Here is a 6,000-nt window from a genome sequence, read left to right as displayed (position 1 = left end):
TAACCAGGCATCCATTCATTCTACATTAGAAATATCTGTAAAATTCTTCTCTTTATATAAGACTTTCTGCCCGAGAAGTAACATTACAGCTTCGTGACAATACTCAGAAATTGGATGAAATGGATTGACAAAATTTGTCATAATATGTTTTACAAGATTACTAGAATCGTAGATACATACACATGTATAGAAATTTGGAGCGAATTCATAAAAAGAGATTATTTATTCGCTTGGCTGAATTTTAAAGATTTATTGGCTGAATTTTAAAGATTATTTATTGGCTGAATTTTGGAGCATAATTTTACATTATAGTAAAAAAATTGGGAAGATAAAAAATAGTTTAAGATAGAAGTTCTGATACCAAAATTGTAGACAACAATGGAATTTTGGAGAAGGAAAGAAAAAATTTAAAGAAAGGAATCAAAAGAAAGAAATCTAAACTTCCGAGTGAGTAGTTATAGGAAAAAAAAAAAAACAATTCAAATCCTTTCAATTTACAAAGAAATTCAACACAAAAATGGACAATGTTATGCAAATACACGAAAGAGGCATGAGAATATACCGGCAGACTTAATTTAATTTTTTAGAAATAAAATTCTTAACGATAAGAAGAATTAAAGAATAAAGGAATCTAATATTTTTTTAAAATTAATTCTTATTTTCGCAATTACTTACTATGTTATAACTATTTTAAATTGTAGACATATTTTGTGGACAATCGCAACATATTATAACATAAAAGCAAGGATTTCAATTGCAAATGCGCATTATCTGAAATTTAGAGCTTTTCACTTCCTACTTACAAGATAATTTAACTGCATCGAAATGCATTCAATAAGACTTTCCGCTATTCATTTCATTCATGGAGTAATCCCGGTCAACACTGATTTATCTCTTTGCTTCAGTTCCTGAAAATAACTTCACCTCTCTATGTCGTAGATTGCAAGTTCGTTAGTGCACTATATTTCAGTCTTCGAAACTTTGCGACATTTTGTAAACTACATTTCTGGGGATAAATGGAGCTTTTCGCGATCATTTAGTGTCAAACGAGACTGCCAGAAAGATGAGAAAGGCAAATTAATGAAACGTTTGGCAGCCAGGTTCATTCAATTAACAGCTTTCATTTAGTTACTTCAAAGTGCAGTTAGTTCTCCGATTTTCTCATATTTCACACTTCCGTTTCGGTAATTTTATTAATTTTGTTCAACTTCAACGATTTTCTGCTTTGCGTGAATTATCGTCTGCACAAGATAGGAAGCAAAATACGTTTGAGCAAGTAGATGTTTCGAATATTAATCGTTCGGGTCAACGAATAATATTTCACAGGAAACCGATTTCTATAAATGTTAGTTAAGTTAATTACTGCATTGAACTTAAATAATTAACGAATGAAAAATAGAATGTAATAGTTTACCATTTTCGAATTCGCGGAAAATTTTGTCATTAATTGTTAATTTAAAAGACAATTTAAAATTTTTATTTGTGTATTAACTTAATAACGATTATAATTATTTAATTACTCGATATTAGGAATTTTAGAGTAAGTCGGTGCAGTGAAATTTAATAAAATTTATTTCATATACAATATTGGCATTTTTTTTATAAATTTAGAAGGAGTTTTACTAATTGATCTGTTTATGAATTAATTTTTAATATTAATATTTATCACTGTTCAATAAATTTTAAAAGCGTGCTATCAATTTCATTTCTTCATTATTTATATTTTAGATTTCCATAATGATAACTATTGTTGTTACTTATGGCGCTTGCCATAGGCAAGCCTGCTGACTAAGCGAGCTTCTGAGGGTAAAGATTCCTGACATCCCTAGGGCAGATGTCTGACTTCTAGCTGATCTGAAGATGACACTCACACACTCGCTTACACAACCCTTTTTTAGATGGGGTCTGTTTCACACAACTCACAGATAGAACACAGGGTAAAGAGCAACCCTGCCCGAACCAGGACTCGAACCCAGGTCGCCGAGATCACGGGGAAGATGCGCTACCCTTAGGCCAGGATAATGATATAACTATAATGAGGATGACGATATGAAATAAACAAATTGTAAGTTAATTATTAATGGTTTAATTATTTATATAGTATAGAAATTTATTTCTTAGATATATAACCAGATGGCGCTATGTTCTTTCCCGTTATCTGATTCATTGTGGGTGAAAGTATAGCATGGAAGTTTGGAGACTAGAATGGAGGCTCTAGCGTCGCCATCGTTGATCGTAGTTCTTTCTTGTCTCAAAATTAATAGATTTGTCTTAAAATAAGTTTTATTTGGCAATATTTATTGTTATTTATTTAAAGGAGGGCGATAATCTAACTAAACTAGTGGGAGTTGCTCCTCAAAACTTTCTCGCATACTCCCTAATAAACTTTTCATGCTTGAGAATGCCTTACATAGCATTGGCATACAATAGTTACGAAATGTTAACTTTTGGCATAAATTTAACATTTTTATTGAATTTATCGTGTCATTCTTGGCGAGCAATTTGGCGATTAATTCCTGGCATACGTAAATAGTATTCAAAAATTGAATTTATGTCTTAGAAACATTTTTATGAACCGATTGAAACAAAAAATCGACAGAAAATTACATTTGCAATCACAAAATTCCATACCAAATGTGCTATATTTAAGTTATTTCGTTTTTGAATTATCGCGTTTGCATGCTTCTGGAAATACAGACCGACAGACGGTTAACCCACTGTTGGATTTGGCTCAAAATTTGATTGGTGTATATATTAAAGATGTTAAAACTGTTGTCAGAATTTTTTTCCATCTAGCTTATATACGGTTTGTAATTATCTTGTTAATTTGTATTCAAACAACCGGGCAGACGGACTTTCTCTGAACATTTAATATCTTCCAATATTTGATAGAAATCTCCAAATTTTAATCCAAATTAAATAGATAACTCAAAAGCACTTTAGTCATGACTCGAGATGACTCAAAAACTCTTTGAGCTAGACCATTGGAGTAAAGACTGGATACCAAATTTCAACAGTCTAGCTCAAAGCGTTTTTGAGTTATCTTTGTCACAGACAGATAGACAAACAGACATTTTCCAAAATAAGCATTTTTCGAACTCAAGAGTGTTTAGAACATGGATAATGGTCAAAATCTTGAGTTCAAAGTTTTGGGCCGATTACTCAACTTTCTCTATACTACGTTTACGAGAAAGTAATAAATTAAACCATTGAATAATGTTTTGCATAAATAATAAAGTTCAATTAAAAGTTTCTTCAATACTTGAAAAAATATACAAATATTTAATTATTTATTCCGGACTTACCAGACTTTAAATATGTCCGGAATTCGGACATATTTAATATTACCGGAAATATATTATTTATATATTTCAAAAATTGCTTCTAAAATTTCTTTATTTTTACTTAAATGTTTTTTTACCATTAAATTACATATGAGAATATTTCAGAAACAAGCAACTTTAAAACATTCATTTGCTTAATAAAGTATATCTTAGAAAGTTTTATTTGTCAGAGGGATGTCCCTGCATTGATCAAGTTCAGAGCTAATTAAGGAGCAACTTTCGAACAAAATGATAAACTGAACGCTGAAGGAGGGCAAGTTTTACAAATGACATATTGACTATCATAATAGAGATACAATCTGCAAAAAAGGAAATACAAGCGCCTCGAGGAGGTTATGGCAATAAAATACCTTCATTAGAACGAAATCGCGCTGAGTTGTTGTCCTGTCCGACTTACAGAAGCCCAGATTTCTCGCGAATTGTTTTTTATTTCTGTCAAAAATAGAAATATTCACCGCCGCAATCAGACACGAAAGTGGGAAGAACATCCCTTGTTAGTTCCAATCGAGGCTGCATGTCAAAAAAGCTGAGATGAATGTGTCCTTCTGAAAAGATCTCTGACTGTAACAAGAAAGAATAAAAGAAGCATAAATCGTTTGCCCTAAATTTTAATGATGCTGAAAGAGATACAGATGAAAATGCATGTGTTATTCCATATTTTTCTAACCAAAAATTTTGGGAGAAAATTTTTAATAAATGAACTATTCACTAGTTTGTAATTTTTATAAATTACACAAGAAACAAAGTTTATGAAACTTTTTCGACATTTTCTACATAAATTCAGTTTTAATATTATAAAATGTACTTAGATATTACTAATGTTACTAAATGTATAAATGTCAGATAAATACAAATTTCCGTAAGGGCTTAAAAATTTTTTTTTTACATGTTTTGTTTCTATTAAATTGGGAACAATCGTTTGGCTTAAAACAGTAATTATTTTTACAGTAATTTATTTTAAAAAGTCGTTTGTTATTATAAAATAATACAAAATGGAATTTGTAAAAAAATAATGGACAGAAAATACTATTTTCCTTTTTTTCAAAGAAAAGTATTCATATTTAATTTTACTTAAGCTATATAAGATCATGGAACCACTATATTTAATAACAGAATATATACTATTTTTAATAATTAAAAAGAAATGTAAAAATTTTCAGAATTCTGGAAAAGGAATTCGAAAATATTCTTCGAATAATTCTGAGACAAGATATTTTATTTACTTATTTGTATTAACTCACTTTCTTGTCCGTTTGCTTGTTCGATATAAATTTTTCAATCGATTTCAAACTAATTTAATAATATGCTTTTCTTATGAGTTAGAGACTTCAAACTTCAAACATAACTCAAAACTTTATGACAATGCAATATTAACTCGCTTTCTTGTGTGTCTATTTGTTTGTCTTTTAGGTATTAATTTATAATTAATTTTAAACTGACTTCTCGACGAGCTAGAAATTTCAAATTTTAAAAATCACTCAGAAATAGATGACATTGTAGCAGTTATTCGGTTTTTTTTGTCTATCTGTTTGGTATAAATTTTGCAATCGATTTTAAACTTATCTAATAATATGCAATATCCTGATGATCTGGAAACTTGAAACATAGTTTAGAACTGGACAACAATACAATATCAATTCATTTTCTTGTCTGTTAATTCTTCTGACAGTATCAATTCTTTCTTGTCAATCGAAAATTTATAAAGAGGTATGAAGTTTGTAGTCAGCTAGGCACAGCTCATTGAGAAGTTAGTTTAAAATCGATTGCAAAATTTCACCCACACAAGATTAAAAAGCAAAAATAATTATTTAAATATTTTTTTAAAAAAATATATCATGTATTAAAGAGGTTCATGCACTAGTTCTTTTTCTTTATTATTATTTCCGTTTCAATGTTACTTAATTCTTCCATTCTTTTTAGTTTAGTTTTTATATTAATGCTATGTCTTCGTGCTTCACCTTCCAAATCTAATCTAATATCTTATTTTGGGTTTAAATCCGTCGATTGAGGTAATGTTTTCAGATAAAAATTACTGAAACCGTAGAGACAAATGTTGAGAACAGTGTGCCTAGGATCATTAGCCTGATAAAAAACAAAGTTGTTGCAATATCTAATTTATATACTTGAGAATATTAAATTGTTTTTTAAAATATTTAAATAAGGAATATGATTTATTATTCCATCAATAAATACCAAATTACCAGATCTGAGGCTGACTTGTTCTTCTTTAGAACATCTCCATAGCCATTCTTCACTGTCTTAAATAGTGATTAAGTTTCTCGTTTTTACTTGCTCATATACTAAGTAGAAAATAAGTATTGTAATCGTTCAAAAAATTCGAACTCAAGATTTTGACGAATCTCCACGTTTCAGACCTCCTTGAATTCGGAAAACACATTTTTGGTATTATGTCTATCTATTTGTCAGTAAGACAGTTTACCTGCCTGTGAACACGGCAACTCAAAAACCACTTTGAGCTTGAAAACTGAAGTTTGGTATTTGAAATCACGACCAAATTGGTAGATTCCTGTCAAATTTTGAACGAAATCTGTTCGGCGAAAGTCTGTTTGTCTAACTGTACAAATGAGCTCAATAATAACAAATGTAAATGGCTAGATAGATAAAATTTAATACACAGGTTTATCAGAGATACTTA

Source organism: Argiope bruennichi, chromosome 6 (assembly GCF_947563725.1).
Source record: "Argiope bruennichi chromosome 6, qqArgBrue1.1, whole genome shotgun sequence".
NCBI classification, from domain to species: Eukaryota; Metazoa; Arthropoda; class Arachnida; order Araneae; family Araneidae; genus Argiope; species Argiope bruennichi.
The sequence above is the reverse complement of the archived record's forward strand: the minus strand, read 5'-3'. Positions refer to the sequence as shown.